The 17,441-nt window shown below is 38.0% G+C and overlaps 1 protein-coding gene across 1 annotated transcript in view; it reads left to right on the forward strand.

Annotated features, from left to right (window-relative positions):
- The window catches only part of CEP85L (centrosomal protein 85L), a 126,933-nt gene that overhangs the window by 40,546 nt on the left and 68,946 nt on the right, over positions 1 to 17,441 (forward strand). The window contains exon 2 of the mRNA XM_083856739.1: positions 1,939 to 2,100. The gene's annotated coding sequence lies outside the window, so the exon portion shown is untranslated. The remainder of the gene's footprint in view (positions 1 to 1,938; positions 2,101 to 17,441) is intronic.

Here is a 17,441-nt window from a genome sequence, read left to right on the forward strand (position 1 = left end):
GATTTAATTAGCTTGGCCTTCCATAAGCAAGTTTTACTCTTGCTGGAATAGCTGGATGCAGCTTGAGAGGGATGAAGTGGAATTCTTGTGGAAAGTAGCCCTGTTTAGAGGGAGGAGTGGTAAAATTATTGTTCCCAAAGCAGCAAGAGTATTAGTGAAAAATGTGCTGGGTGGTATGAGAGGAAGAAATGTCCCAGTTTCCCACTAGCTGTATGCAAAACTGTCCCACTTGAGTACATTAGATGATGAGAAGGGAGGGTGATCTGAAGGATAACACCTGGAGAGGTATTCCATTGGAATCTTGGCTGGATCCGCTTTAGAGGGTGTGACTGGTGAGCCCTGGGCACGTGCATTCAAGTCTGGCTCCTCTGGTCTTCCCCCTCACTACTGGACTTGAAAGATACTCACTGGAATAGTTAAAGAGACTTCTGGAGAGGAATAAGTTTGAGGAAGAGAAGGAAATACATAGCGCAAGGTATGGCTGAAATAGAATGAGGAGGAATGAGAATTGGGTGATTTTGAATTAAGGGGAAAAAAAGGTAGGCAAATGTGCTAAAGGGAAGAAGAGGCAGTAATCTCAATGGAGAATGAGACAAATGTGATGGACACGCATATTTAAGGCCTTCAAGAACCTACCTACAAAAAAGACTGTTTTAGATGTCATGTTACAGTTCAATAGCATATGCCATGAGGAATTTACTGTGTAACTAAGTATTTACTGTGTTCCTCAATTTTCAAGTGGCTTGGCAAGCAGCTGTTACCACTCTGGGTAACAGGTCTAGCGATTTGGCTGCTATATGGGAACCGTGTATGTGTTCATGTATGTGGGGATGGGGTTAAATATGTACCCACAAATTTAATTTTTGCATTGTTTTCTGAACTATTTAATTCACTGTAAAACAAGACAGCTGGAAATAGCAAATGTCATTGCAGAGGCAAATTGCTGTTATGACTTCAGATGGACACTGCTGAAAGTGTTTAAATGATCTGAAAATAATGTCATGTAGCATAAGAGACATTATATGTGAGCTGATACTTTGTGAGTCATTTCCTGCTGAAAGTGCTATACAAAGCTAAGTGCTAGAGGGGAACTATGTATGTGATTATATATAAATGAAGAGCAGCCGTGCTTTTTTCCATGGTTCTTGATATGCCTGTGCTGGTTCAAAGTATGAGTGTGCTGATCAGTATTCTACCTTTAAACAATGCTCAGATTTAGATACTGGCTATTGGAAATTGTAATGGTCTTCTGGGATTGTACTCCGTGATGAATTTTCCCTTGAGGTTGACTGTGAGAATATGTGGCCTACTTTAAAAACTCCTTGAACAGCGGAACTAGTTCCTGCTCTGAATTGTGTTTTAAAGTGTAATATTTTAACAATTATTTAAATTAAAAAATAACCAAAATGAAGCAAACCACTACATGGATACATGTCTCACCAAGGCTGCTTGTGTGCAGCTACATAAAGAATTACTTTAGATATCCATGTTGACAATTTCATTGCTGGTTTTATCACCTAGGTCATGTGGTTTATGCACAGTAGAAAATTACTGTATCTCAGTGGCCAAATCTTCAACTGCTTTTGGTCTTAAAATTAATTAATTGCTTTGTATTTGAATGCTTGCAATGCAAAATTCTGCTGGGAATTGAGAATCAGATCTAGGATAGGAATTGTGAAAGTGTCTTGTTAACGAGAGCAAGAAAAGTTTAAGGATCATGTTTCTAAATAGTTAAAAATACACGTGTTGGAATTTTGGGGAAGCTTTCATCCAGCAAAAGGATTTTAATTAACAAAAAACCCCTCTCCAAGACACATACCAGTCTGGCTCAAGTTTTATCTATGAATCATAGGATTCACTTTTCATCTTGACAGTTATTTTGTTGCTGACTTTTGTATTGTATCTCTAATGACAGACTTTTGGCTTTCTTTTTTATAGGCTCGGATTATTCCTCAGTGGGATGGTTACCTGGTACTGAATCCCTGTGGCAGTCCTCAACGATTTCATCAAGCAGTCAAAACAATCCTGTGAGAAGACACAGCATAGCTTCTGACAGCGGGGACACTGGGATTGGTACCTCCTGTTCTGACAGTGTGGAAGGTGAGTTGACACTGTATGTTTCTGAGAGAGAAACAATCCAAAACGTTTTAAAGATGTTTTTCACAAGCTAACCATATTTTTGCAAAGCTGTTGAGTGCATGCAGTTTCCTTGCTGGAGCCGAGTAATTGTTTTGGTGAGGGTTGATTAATTTAGTTCTACATGAGTTGTGGGCATTAACTTGCATCTCTGCCACAAAGGGGGTCCTTGTGTTACGTTGTTTTGATAATTGCAGTTGCAAGAAGTGCCAGATTTATACAGAGGAGTAATGTCCTGTACTACAGCACTTGATAAATGAGTGGGAAAAAGCAGAAACTTTTGAGGGAGTTGATAAAAAGACAATACTTTCTGGTATTCATTGTGTGTCACATAGTGTGTGTCAGCAAAGAAAGTTTGCTCATCCTGCCCTGAGGAAAGCATGTTGTCTCTTTTCATCTCCAGTTTTGATGGGAAGGAATTTGCATTTTATTGTACGGCATTTGACACATAGTCAACGGTCTTTGAGAAGAATCAACAGTATCTAAAGATTGTCAGAACTTAGTCTGGATTAAATCTTGATTAGTCAAAGGTGATGTTATCAGGGAGGGTTACAGCCTCTACAGTGGCAGTGTTTCCATAATGTTGTCACCCTCCCTATGCAACCTGTCACTGGAATTAGGCTGGAATGAGAGAGAACTAGGCTGTAGTAAGACTTGAGGTTTCCTTCTTGCATTGACTTATTTCCCAGTAAGAATTTCGAGACAGATAATGAATGACAGCAGGACTGTGATATACTTTTGTCCAGCATCTTTCTGTGCCTGATAAATTTTGCAAAAGGGGTAGCTGGAATGAGGAAGAACAGGAAGAATTGGTGGAAGTGAAGGAAGGAATGCGGAATCGGTGTAAGACAGAAGTCTCTGTGGAGGGCTGAGCATTCCTGAGGAGAGGTCCAAATGCTTCAGTTAAGTCTGTCAGGCCTCTTTTGCACATGAGAAAATCCTTTCCACCCTCTTTCTGTTGCATCTGTCAGCTCATAACTTGCTTTCTGCTTCCTTTCATTTGTAAACAGTTGTTGGCTTTGGCAAAATAAAGATTTTGCTCAGATATTCAAATTCTTGGATGTAAAACTGAAAGAGTAAATAGTTATTAATGCAGAAGTTGATTTTGTTTTTGTTTTTTTTTCCCAAGAGATGTAAGGGGGATAAAGCACTCTCATGGTGTGTATTTATATATAGATTTAATCACTCCCAGCCAAATGCTGCACAGTAGTATTTTAAGACGCATTATTTGAATTAAAACCATGCCCTCCCCTCCCCCCTTTGAGGGCTTCCCCATTTGAGGGGTGGGATGAAGGAGAGGAAATGAAACAGCAGCTCCTCATCAGATGTTCTGTTCTCCTCTGTAGGCAAGAGAACATTCTTTTCAGGGCTGAGTGGGGGGAGACCTTGCTGGGGGGAGAGTAAAATAAAGAGGGGAAAGGTTGCAACAACAGATAGTTCGAGGTTTGTTTGACAATGGTCAGTTCTACTGCATCCTTAATGTTAAGCATTTCCCACCAGTTTGTTTGAAAAATTTTTAAGTAGCAGAAAATACAGTGTTAAAGGAAAAAGGAGAGAAACCTAATGGTGAAATGAGGATTAATGGAGAAATCACATAACCAGCCTGGAAATTGATTGTGTATTTTTAGTGGAAGGGGTTGTTGCCTGTGGTACCTAGCTGTCTGTATCTCTCAAGTGGCCCCTGCACACATCCACAAAAAGAAAAGAGTATCATTGTCATCTGTGGAACTGTCAGGCCAGACTGGTAATTGCAGACTTGATGCTGACCATCTGCTATCAGTGTGGTGCTTGGGAAGAAGCTCTTGGGGGTTTTTCAGAGGGGAATTTTTTTCACAAGTTGGCAGATTATTACACTTTTTAACAATGCTCAGATAATGAATTGTGACCTTGCTATTTCCTTTCTGTTATGGCCACTAAAAATAAAAAAACTAATTTGAGAATTAGCATTACATATCCTTTAATTCTGAAGGTTGCACCTGAGTGTGTTTGTACAGACACAGTTGCTAATAAATATGCTCATGGAGGGAATGGACCTCAGGTGCATTTAAAATGCATTTTTGCTGAGATTTTTTCATAACATCCTAAATGTTCTTTCAAATTCATCTTCTTACTCATACTAATTTCAGGAGCATTCATTCTCTTTGAAAATGCAGGATTTAAAAAAAAAAAGACAAGTACCTCTTGTGTTTGGCTCACACCTGTGTGGTTTGAAGGGGAGATGGGTTTTGAAAAAGACAGGAGAAAGAAACCTTTTGTGTTCAAATGTATTCAATTAATTGTGTATTATGTTGTGTGAAGGTAGGAAAATTAGGAAATGAAATAGGCAGTGGAGTTTCACTGTTGAAATTGCATGATGTTGATGTGCACTGTGAGACCTGAGGACAGAAATTTATAAACCTTAAATTGGGGATGTTAGTTTGGGTAGATCTGACACTTTTAATTCAGAATGCTCTTAATTTAAAGATTAAAAGGCATTTTATATCTGTTTAAATTGCAGTTAATGTGTTCGGGATTTTTATTGTTTCCTGTCAGTTTGTTTCCTGTTCTGGATTCACGTGAGCTTTTGCTCTTCATTTTTAACCACCATCGTGATACCTGTGTACAACCATTCTTTCAGTAACACTTACGGAAGAAATATGAGGTGTATATTTTAAGTGTTTTTGAGACTACTTTTATTTGGGTTACCTAATTAGAGAATCAGGGACTTGGCAGAAATTAAATGGCCTGTAAACCCCAGCAGAGCTCTTTCCCTTGTGTGCATTCTGAGTTTTGCCTTTTGGACAGGAGGGATAAGAACTGGATATTGATGTGATACGATACAGGGCCCATGATTCTCGCAGACCAAAACATTTTCCTTCATAAGATAAGATTGTTGTGCAACTGAAAATCCCCAAATCTTTCTCCCTTATTGTTACATGCAATTCATGATTTAACGTTTCTGGTTGCAAGCTAATAGTGTGAAAATTCATAGAATGTTGCTTTCCTGGAAGAGAGAGATTGGATGCAGAGAATCAGATTTACTACTTTTTTTGGAGTTGGTTTTCTGCCAGTTTCATAAACCCCCTTTTCTAACAATGCTCCAACAACTCCGGAATGCTTAGCTGATAGAATAGGAACTTGTTTTAGTGTTATGAGACCCAGAGGAGTCTCTTGCCTATAATTTTTAAGGAATTAAAAAACCACTAATTATTTCAATTGAATTGTAGTGTTTCTTTATATACCAAGGAACATGAAACAGCCAGAATCAAAGTTACTTGGTTTTGCTTTTTCGAGCACTTCAAGCACTCTTTCTTCCAGCAGATCCCAAGTATCGTATTCTAATGCCTTTTTTTTTTCCCATTAAGGAGAAAAAGAAAAGAAAGAAAAGTTAATAAATATAACTATTCAATACAGTAAAAGGCAGAACTGAATTTCAGGAGGCAGAAGAATTTAATTATGAAGTATCTTGAGAAGGGTTTTCTTCTGCTGCTAAAAATAATGGGATTGACAAAAAATAATGGGATTGATAAGGTCAAACATGTTGATTGTACTATTAGTTTGAGTATCACAAAAGTGCAATAGCACAAGGATCCTAGATCTTGATTCCTGGCAGTGCTCGCTGTCTACTGTGTTCTGTGATTTTGGAAGATGATGGCTTTTCAGAGAAGTTCCTGATCTTAATTGAGGTTTATCTCTATGCCCTTGGATCCTGGCAAGTATTGGCACATGCTTGGGGAAGGAGCTTGATTATTTGGAGGGTAGAAAATAATCATGTTTGAGGCATTTTTCCTCGTTTCCTTCCTGTCTGCTTGCCAAATCTCACATTATGAAGCGGTGTCCAGCCCTCTGTGAGTCAGAGTTATTGTGTTACTTGGATATTATCTACCCTGATCATCAGAAATGTGCACTGCACTTAAGCCTGTATTAGTCTCTAGTCCTTATAAGTAGTATTGCCATGGCTTGCTAGAATGAAGTGTCTGTAGAGCTGATGGGAATATAAAGATTAATGCTCAAAGTTTGGATGTTTATTTTTTGGGGGGCTAGGATTAAAAAAAATAAAAATTAAGGGTTATTTCAGATTCTAGTAGCCTGTTCCCAGGATTTAATGAATAGGAAAAAATTATCTAAAAATTTTCTACTAAAATAAGATGGAAAAATTGCTTCAAGTAACAGTGACATACTTGGGTACTCTGAATTTGAAACTGGCTTGAACTAAACTAAAGGCACTTACTAGTTTCATACATTAATGTTTTGCAGAGAGAAATAGCTGCTGCTTTAACTTCATACTTTGCCCGTTTTTGTGATAACAAGCTCTTACAGTATGCTCAGTTTCCTCACATAAAAAATACCATCAGGATTTTTCTCTGGCTAGTGGAAATGTTCTGGGCAGTGAAGTTGGTGCATTTTGCCTTCAGCTAACATCAGTAGTTATTTATCAGAAAAATTACTTGTGTTGTTCTAATTGGAAATAACTCAGTGCGAATAGGTTCTGCTTACTTAGAATATAGCGGCATTCTCTTGGTTAGGGTGCAAAAAGTTATTTCTGTCATATGATGCATTTTGGAGCTATGTCACAGAGTTGTACCAGAATGTTTAAATGGTGGGATAGGGGAGAGGTTCAGAACAGCAAAAAAACAAGAAAAAAACCTCACAAACTTCAAGGCTGAGATAAAGACAGTTTAATAATGAAAGAAAAAGTGGATCAACATTGCGATGTAAAAGCACCACCTGATGCCCAGCCAGTCTGAGCAGCAAATTCTTTGGAAAAAAACTGCCCCTCAGTTTCATTGCTGAGCACGACATTACATAGTATGGAATCTCTTTGGTATTTCAGGTCAGCTGTCCCAGCTGTGTCCTCTCCCAACCTCTTGCGCACCCCTCACTGGTGTGGCAGAGGCCGTGGTGCATTGTAAATGCTTCTCAGCAAAAGCAGAGACAGGGCTACGTTACCAAAACAAGCACTATAGGGACTGCTGTGAAGGAAATGACCCCTCTCCCAGCCAAACTCTCTACAGTTTCTGCCTCTTATTCCATGTCATTTGCATCATGCTCAGCTGAAATATCAGGTAGATGTTTTTAATGTCCTGTAATCTGTATTTTTAGAGTGTGGTGGGTATCTGACATTCTGATGAGGAAAAACAAGGAGGATTGCACAATGCTCGCCTGTACCTAAGTTAGTATCATGAGACCTGGGTGTGCCAATCATGCATCTTTGCCGAGGGATTTCAGGGAGGACTTCTCACTTTTCCTTGCTACTATAATGCCAAAGAATACTCTCTGACCTGTGCTCAGCAGTTCTGTATCTCAGGATCTCATGAAGGAGAGCAGGAGCGAGATCAGTTTCAGAAAAGCCGGAGAGGAACAGTTGTAGCCTTAGACTGTTTTTCTGTGAACACTGGAAACAATCTGTGGCTACTCAGTATTTCATGTACATGTTCAAGTAGCTTTTGCAGCCTTATCTGAAGAAATCACAGGATTCATTTTTAATCCTTTCCACTATAGACAGAATAGTGCACTTAGTCACAGGCATTTGGGATGTAGGCCACAAGTCCCTTGTAGCCAGAAAAAACCCGTTACCACCGCCTGGCATTCTAGCCTGGGGCTTGACAGAGCACACTCTATCCCCCATAAAAAGTTTGTAAATCTCTGATTTTTAAGAGTTTTACAAGACTGCTGGTTTCTGGAGGGCTTATACTTTGCTCTAAGTTTTTATTCAGCAGACTTCTGAATAAAAGTAGAAACTTCTGTTTCTACTGTAACGTATGCACAGATTAAACTTTTTGCTAAGTGTAAAGTCCAGTTAACGTATTTAATGTCAGCCTTTATTTTCACCATGATTTCAGTGTACTGATAACATGTAATTTCTGTAAAAGTTCCCTTTGAAGTAGAACATAAAAGCTGGCTGTTACAGAAAACCTTTTTCAGGGCCTTCCTTGTGTTTCTGTGATAAGTCAGATGGAGTTTTTACATCAGTTTTGACAGTATAAAAGCAGCAGTGAGGAAGAACAATGTGCAGAGACCACTTGTGCATGAAGCACGGTTACTCCATCTCACTTCCTTCATCTCTGACTTTCTTTACATTAGGGGAATTAGGGGTCTGTAAGAGGAAGTGAGAAATACACAGGAAATGACAAGTCTGATCAGTTAGCCCAGGTTTGGGGTGGAGTGAAAGTTTGAATAGTGGGGAGTGGTAGTGGAGGGGGCAGGGCTTAAAGCCTCGAGAATGTCTGCCTGTCTGCTCCTGGGGCATTTGTTTGCAGTACCCTCACTTGAGTGGTGGTTGTTAACAGCTGCCCTGATTTTTTCAGGCAGAATATGTGCTAAGTTTGTTGCTTTTGATATGTTAAATTCCTTGGAGAACTGTGATTGGTTTGTTTTAAAAGCAATTATTATTTATTATAACAGTGCTTTTTTTTCTTTTTCCTTTTTACCATCTTAAATGTTTCTTACCTCATCAGATTTAGAAAGAAAACTGGTGTGGGTTTTTCCCAATGCGAAACATGGTGAAAGAAATCTCTTGGGTTTTTTTTCTTCCTCTTAGGGCTGGCAGATAAGACTTTGCTGTGACAATGTCTGTGTTTGTGTCAGCGGGGGCAGTCATGAAAGTGAGCATTGTAGAAGTGTTGTCAGCTATACAGAGGTCTTCTTTGCCCCTGGAGCATGTTCTAGTACAGTTATTCCTGTACAATAGGTTAAAAAGATTATGCCTTATTCGGCTTATATAAGTAAATACGACTTACATAACAAATAGCTTTGTAGTGAATACTCAAGCTTTGTCTGCAGAAAAACACTTCTGAGGCATCCCAAGTAGGAAGTGTTGATTTTATACATCTAAAGCATATTTTTGTGTATGTATATATTGTTTTTAAAAATGTCTGTTAAGTAGAAAGATCAGAAAAAAACAGAAGGCAACTTAGGTGTCTGTGTAGGAGTAAAATGAAGTCTGTCCTTAAAGGCAGGGAAAAAGGCAGTGTTTTATTGCTCTAATGCTAAAAATGTCTCTGACACCAGTCTTCTTTGCAGCATTTTCTAAGGTTTTTGTTGTAACAATGAAAACTGGAAAACATACTGGAGTAACCTTTCTAAATTTATATCAGTTTCTTCTTGGTTAGTTTCCAGAATTCCTGTGATGTTCAGGAATTACACCCTCTTCTGTTCCCTGTTCTCTCTGCTGCTGTTCTTCCCTGTGCTTAAACCTTGTAATGGAAAAAGTGGTAACAATGAAATGTGTTTGGAAGGAATTAGTTATGTTTATGAATGACATAAACATAAATAGCATCTCCCTCCTTGTTAACTGTTCTCACATTACAGTTTATGCCTTGTTCCTCAGTATGACTGGACTTTATTTTTACACTCTTGCAGCATTGGATAGAAAGTTTATAAGGATGTTGCCAACAAATTGAATGGATTGAAGAGGTTGCTGGGTTTTTTCCCCCATGAGCTTAATGTACCAGAAAACAATAGCATTCCAATTTTGAGATCACAACACACTGCATTTGATAGTATGGCCCTGAAAAAGGGATGGAAGTGGAAAAAATTTTGCTTTCATCTTGTCAGATAGTTAAATTAGTTAAATTTATTTGACACACTATTCCTGGTAGTAGCAGTCAAAATAACAAAATAACCACAAATAAGACAATATAACAAAATAATCTGACATTTATGTATTTTTTGAGGTGGAGGAGAGGTGTGAGAGTGGATTGTTATTGTTTTTGGGTTTTTTTTCTGGCCAAAACTGTGTACCAGTTTGTATTATCTCCTGCTGTTTTTGTAGTCTAAAGACTATAAATCCGAGTTTAAATATATGTATGTATTTTTGATACATCTTGCATTGAGTATGCCCCTGTGTTTGGGCTGCTATTCTTAAGCATACAGGATGATTTTAGTCTTGATGTTGGTCTGTGAATCAGAAGACTGTATTGTGTGCATTTTTCTTAAGTTGTTATAACATAAACTCTTAGTGGCACATCATCTTTTTCCATCAGGGATTAGTCTATCCCTGTCAAAGGCTAAAAATATTTTGTATTTTCAAAAACAGAACATTCTTGATTGATTTTAAACAATGGCATTTATTGTATGAAGTGGCTGGAGGTTTTCAGTTTTCCTGTTTGTAAGTTTTATTCTGTAGGAGTACTTAGAGATTCAGGACAGGATTATAGTTTATTGTTTTATTTTACATAAAAATTTTAAAGGAACAGACACTTCTTAACTGTGTGAAAGGTGTTTCTGCAGTAAGCTTTTCTTTAGAGAGGTGATATGGTTAAAAGTAGTTCTTTCTTTCTCATTGCATCAGCCATCTGCAGGCAGTTATACTTTGCTGTTGAGAGCGATAGCAGGCTAGCTTGATAGCTAGCTCAGCTAATTAGCTCAGCTAGAAAATGGAACTAAAAATATGTTCAGACCGCATAGAAAGGGAATTGGATTCACTAGGGCATCCATAATGAGGTTGTGGCTCTCCTGATGTGTTAGAGAAATCTTCGTATACAAAAGAAGTCTACTTGAAAAAATTTTAGAGACTAAGAGAATTCAAATAAAAAGTGCAGAATTTTTGGTTTTTACTCTTCTGCCCTATTTAGACCAGGAGAAAAAAGGCTCATGATAAAACCAAAATCCCATGTGAAGAGAAAACACTTCAGAGAGGTTGGTTTGAGGCCCTTTCTGTTCTCCGATTCTGTGAAACGTTTTCTGATTCTGTGAAAACAGTGCAGGGGTTTTTTTGTGGTGGTTGCTTAGATATCTGTTGACTAATAACAGCTTCAGAAAGGTTCTGAGTGAAGTGATTCATGGCTTGTGTAAAACTGGAAGTGTGCTCTCCCTGGGACATGTTTGACGGGGATCTTAGGTTTTTTTTCTCTCTCCTCAATCCATATCAATGTCCCCTGGTTTGGTATTCCTTTTCAGGTCTCGTTACTCCCCAGTCTCTTCTCTCCTAGTGGAGTTCAGGAAGAAGAGGGAGAAAACAAATCTGACTTCAAGCATCCCACAGGGTAGATATGCTTTCCACATTCAAGCCTTTACATGAAATCTTTCTCACCTTGATCAGGTATTCAGATGATCTTACTACTTGACACTGAGGAGACTTATGACAGAGGACTTCAGTACCCCCATATGGAGGCCCATATGGGTTAGTTTTATGTACACAACTGTCCAGTTCATTGCTTTTCTATTTTTAGAGTTTCAGTCCCAAAGGAAAAAAAAAAAAAAAGAAAAGTACTGTTTTAAATTCCTGTTTTAAAATCTATAATTTCTGCTGTTCTAGATGGCTCAATTCTTGTAACACTTGGGTCTTCACTTAAAAAGAACAGTATGTTATGTAAATAAAAGAAGGGACAGTCCATGATCTGTAATGGTAGTATTTCAGCTTTTAGAATGTCTTTAAGAGATGGTGCAGTAGTACTTTCTTCCTTCCATTCCTGCTGATTTTTTTCCTTGTTCTCTTTTGCAAAATGAGGTCTGGGATAGTTGCATTGTTTTTCTACATGTTAAGATGATGTCAATAAGTGATGTAACCAAACTCCTGTGGGGTTTGAAGATGTGGTCTATATGTAGACATGATGAGTGAATAACAAAAATTGAAATTTTGTGTTTACCTTTGAGTAGATTTTTTTTTAATGGAAATTAACATTTATTTAATCCTTAATGGAAATTGTAATGGATTTTTTTTGGAAGGAAGTGAAGAATATGAATAATTCAGAATCTCTAATTATATAATTCTGAAGTTTTGGAATGAAATGGGAATTCGGAAGTAGGTAAAAATATGACTATATGTGAGTATTCACTTCAGTTGGTTCTGGCAGGTAGTATAGTCTAGTAAAATTAATAAAACGTGTGACTTATGGCCAAAAGTTCATGTTTATATATATTTCTGGGAGTGTACCCTTAATTTACTGTAAAAGTTAAAGAACATTAATTAGGCCGATGCTCGCATGGGTGGATGTTATTCCAACTGTGGAGAAGTAAGTGTGGGACTTGATGAAGCAGGATAACTTGGTGGAGTTCTGTTTCAGAAGTCTGAAACCAGACTTGAAAAAGCATAGATTATTTTTTGTTTGTTTTCTTCTGAAGCTTACTGATTTGTAAGGGTGGTTAAATCAGTTTATTCCATGTGCTTATATAAACAAATTTTTTGATATGCTTTATATGAGAGTTTCTGTTTGCATATATATATGTATATATACATATATATATTTACACAACAGTTACCATGCTTGTTTTTCCAACATCATTAATATTTTTGGCCTGTAATAACTAAAGATATAAATTGAAATCTAAAAATAAAGTGCATTACAAAAAGACAGGGTAAATAAAGATATTTGGAGGTTCTGTTAAGCTGTTCTTGCATTCAGTGTTTATAATTGTTGTTTATACAGTTATTTCTGCTGCTTCACTATTTCACTATTTTAATTGTGTCTAATTTGCCTGTAATTGTTAGCCCAAGATGCAAAAGGGAATTAAGCAGCGTGTGATTATAAAAATACTCTGTGCAAGGTGAAGCACGGTAGTTTTGATTCTCAAAAATCATTTGTGTTGACCTCTCTTTTGAAGCTGAAGTGCATCAATAACCTTACACCACTTGAGCAGGGATATGAAGATCTGTGTGTAGCTTCTAAAATTGCTACCCTTTGCAGAGTTTCAGATTTCATCCTGGTAGCTAGGATGTGGGCTGAATGCCATTACAGTCTGCTGCGTTAGGGATTTACTGGTGCTATTGGGTAACCCTGGAAAGCGCTGTGGATACCGCACTGCGCAAAGTTACTGTCTTGCGTTTCTCTGGGGTGCAAGATGACTTCAGTTATTAACGTAATTAGACAGATTTAATTTATTTTTTCTTTTAAATTTAAATGCTCTCTGTAAGTATACAATTCAGACTTTCTTAGCTACTGGTTATGGAACTGACTTTATTTCAGAGCCAGAGATCAGGTATCAAGTCTACCGCACCAACTTTTAAGATTGGCTTTGGTCCCTGCTTGTTCTGATCAAAATATAAGATCTGAAATTGAGTCTATCCTTTGAAAAGAGTTCTATTTCTAATTTCTGGAATGTACTGTGCTAGTAATACCTTAACTGAGGTGTTCCTTAATAGGCTGGAGAGCAGAGAAGAAACAGTTTTGTTTCGTTTTCTTTGTAGGGATCAGAGCACTGCGTATGTGCTTGGGTGCCATACTGATAAGTACTATAAATATCCAAATGTATGAGCCAACAATTGGAAATGAATTTGTAAACACTAAATTCTTTCCATTATCAAAGGCAGCAACTGAAACATTTTCAGCTCTCCCACCTCTTGCTCTGTACTTTCAATTGTGGACATTACAGAAAACAAAAAGAACATAAAAACTCTGTCTTCCAGTATTCCTGTGGAGCAGAGAGAAGTGATCACTAAACCCTTTGAAGGAAAATGTTATTCAGATTGTTTGTGTTCAGGCTTATTAGTTGTCTGTAAACAGTGAACCACTCTTCTGTTTATTTTAAATGAAGTCTAAAACTGGGTGGCAATACAGGTAGTAGCACTTAAAATAACTGCAATTTTTATGTCATGAGATATTCTCTGTGTGTGATGGGCTGTGTTCAGTAGTGGTGGAGATTCCCTGGGTACTCAGGGAGGTATGTTGGCAGTGAACCAGCCATTTCCATTGGGAGCCACCAGTCAATCCCATTCAGGTGCTAAGTAAACCTTTTTGTTGGGAATTGAAATGCCAGATTGATTTCTACAGATATGGTGATCAAATCTCAAACTGCCCCAAGGAAGGACTTCCTTTTTTGTGTGTGTAGTGTCTTCTTTTTTGTTTTGAATGCTTTACATGTTTTGTCTTAAATGACTACAGAAATCTTCTCTAATATGCAAGATGTAGTTGGGTTAGAGTTCTGTTATCTACAGTAGGTCAAGTCTTTTAGTCTGAGACTGCTGATATAAATTGTAGTGAGTGTGTTTCATTCCAGGGAGGATGAATTCAGTAGACCAAATGGTGCCTGACATTTATGCAATTTGGCAAAGGAACTTCTGGTCTTTCAGGATGAGAAACATTCTGTTTAAGCATTTTTCATAATTAATTACTTATATTTTCTTGCTTTTATTATTTAGTTGGATATATTGCTTTCATTTAATTAGTGTGCTAATCATAAAATTTTCCAAGCCATTATAATGTCAGGGCACTAAACTCTTCTGGCACAGGAAGTGGGGGGGAAAACAGCTTTAGAAATAGATTGCCAGTGAAAGAATAGAGAAGCTCTAAACTGCTGTTAATTTTTTTAAAAAAATATTTTAGAAATTATTTACAAAGCTAAATATCTCCATTAGGAAAAGCTGTGATAAAATACTCTACTGGTCATTATGTGGTTCTCTCCTGATTCAGTATCAGTTTCTTTAAGCATTGGTTATAGTGAAAATCAGGTCTTTCAGCCAGTCTTGTTAAAGGGCACAAATGACCTTTAATTTTCAGGATATTTCTATAATAATGTGACATACAGGTTAATTTTTGTAATATAGAACTGTCTTTACGTTACAGACAGACTACTAGCAGTGAAAATACACTCTTAAGAATTAATGCAGGCATGAAGTTTGAGGGGTTTTTTTCCTCCAGTCTTTAAAATTATCCTTCATGGCTTCTTTGTTGATGGACATATAAACAAGTAATAGTTCCCTTCTGGAGTGGAGGCTTGTTCTTTACAGTACAGGAATCTTCCAAAGAGTGTGAGGTTTGGTTCTAAATACACCCTCAGAATTAGCACTCCTAATTTCACTTGTGTAACATTGACATTTGTTCAAGCTATCAACTGTCATCCAAAAAACACCTAAAATTAAGTCCTCAGGGTGTGTGAAGGTTGAGGGTCCTGGAAGAGTTGTTGTTTATGGGCAGTAAAGAACTAAGAATCTCTTTTCTTTGTTTTCTGCTGTAGGTACATTCTGTGTTAGAATTGGAGCAATTCTCTGTTACTAGTAGTCAGTGTCGCGGCACCACAGGTGTGCCTGAAAAATACTATGTTAAAAGATGGAGTCAAAACAATCAAAGCCAGATGGTGCACAAAAGCAAAGGGTTTTCCACATCTGTTGATTATATTGTAATCAGTTTTGTGGGATGGAAATCAGAAACTCTTCCATACCTTCTTGTTGCCACTGTTGCTTTCAGAAATGTTTCTCTTAGTAATAGGAATCTTGCTATCGGAAAATGATGAGAATTCCAGGTGGGTCTTGCACTCCTTTCCCCAAAGTTTATTACTATTTTGTTTTGCTTGAATTTTTGAAATTTAAAAAGGTAACCAGGGTAGCCAGTACTGCTCAGTGTAAAGAGCAGTGGGAGGAAGTAGGTAGAGTTTACTAAGTGACATTAGTCTAGTTGTAAGAGTTTGTCTCCTGTTCTTCATTTGGAAAATACAGATAATGATGCTTAATTTTTGAAGTATAAAAAGTGACTTCCTCTGTAGGATATAGAGCTGTGCTAAAATCCAATTTAAAGTTAATCCTCTGTGACCTGAGCTGGGTTCCAGATGGTGGCCTACATGTGGACTAGGCTGTTAATTTGTTATCAAAGCCCTGATGTGTCTAAGAAACTTTAAGGGAAGGTGAGATTAGTGTATGGTAAATGAAGGGTAGAGTAGCAAAGCTAGGAATATAAACGTTGGAAAACAGTGCTAAAGCTACTTCTGTGACATTGTATTTTACTTCTTTCTGTATTTACTTCACACGGTTTTACTAATGGTTTTGGATTTTTTCCCCCAATTACTTATTTAAATATTGTAGTTTTCCCCAAATCTTGGTAAGTAATTAAGTAGACTGCTAGGTCTGCAACAGACCTACTCCAGTTGAATATTAGCTACTGTTAACATATTACCATCTCTTTTACCTTTTGGGGATCGGCATCTGAAGGAGAGACTTCCCCAGTGAGTTAAGTTATTCTTGAGGCAACCATTGAATTTTTGAGGTTGCTGGGGATGATTTCTGGCCCTTGGAAGGGATTACTGCTTGATCTAGGCATTCACAAAGTGTATTAAGTGAATTGCTCGTGGCCCATGAAGTGCTTCCAAGAGGTGCTGCAGCAAGGCAGGCTGGCTGTGCTTGGTGACCTGGGCTGACCTTGGTCTGTGGCAGGAGGAAGGAGTCAGACAGGGACAGTCCTGCTAGGAAGCAGTGGAAGCCAGCAAGCAGTATCCCCTCCTGCCTCAGTGGACCCATGACAGTCTCACTGCTGTGGCTGCTCACAGCACCTGCTTCTGCCTGTAAAAGGATTTCTGTTTCCATCTGAGTAAATGTACATGTGTTCTAATTGTGCAGAAGTTTGTGTGATATTGGAAGAGTTACCTATTAAAGGGCTGTCCGATATTGGAACAGGCTACACCCAGGGAAGTGGATGAGCCACCATCCCTGGAGGTTTTCAAAAGATAATGTGTAGGTATGGTGCTTGAGGCCATGGTTTTAGTGTAGGATTTGGTAGTGCTGGGTTAATGGTTGGACTCAATGATCCTGAAGGTCTTTCCCAACCAAAATGATTCTGTTCTATGATTTGAGCTGGGGCTCCCAAATGGAGAATATAGAGGTAAGCTAGAAGGATGACTACTGTGCAAAGCTCAGCTGAGGGAGATCAGTGGAGGAAATGAAGCTGAAGTGTAAGATTGAGAGAAAAAATGAACGTGTATTCTCTCTTCCCCACTTGTGTAGCCTGGCATAAAACTGAAGGGTGCTGGTCCTGTTAGAGCTATTCCTGGTAGGCTGTAAACCAAGAGATATGCTGCTCTGGGGTGAGCAGAACAGGTACCAGTTGAATCTAAAGCAGAACAGGTACCAGTTGAATCTAAATATTTTAATATTTAATTAATTTTTAATTATTTCAATAAAAAGTCTTAGTAGAAAGAGAGATTAAATTGTCATTAGTGGGTAATTATCTCAAAAACATAGCCAGAAGCTCCAGTCTCCTTGAAAGTGGGATTTAACCTTCTAAAGTTACTTGACATTGAATTGAGGGCTCTGCTTCTACCTGTAGTTATGAAGAAAATGTGAAGTATGTGGATGTGGATGACATACCTTGATGATCCAGAGTTTTAACTCTCTGGAATGACAGTACTCTCTGGGAGCCCTCAGGTTTTGCTCTGGTCTCTTGTGTTAGAGGATGTCTCTTAACTCTCCTCATGTGAGTTCGTCTTCATGTGCCCATCCTTTGCCCTTCATGTCTTAGGTGAGGTAGTTTTGTTGCTGAAAGGTATCAGCCTGGCTAACCTGGGAATGTTTTAGGAGATGGCATCAGAGGTAAGTTACAGAGAGTTGGGATAATACAAATAAGTTGCCTGTGGAGACTGAGAAAGCACAACTTGCATCTGTTTTGGTATAGGAAAGGGTA

The sequence above is a fragment of the Zosterops lateralis genome (genome assembly GCF_965231275.1).
Source record: "Zosterops lateralis genome assembly, chromosome: 3".
NCBI lineage: Eukaryota > Metazoa > Chordata > Aves > Passeriformes > Zosteropidae > Zosterops > Zosterops lateralis.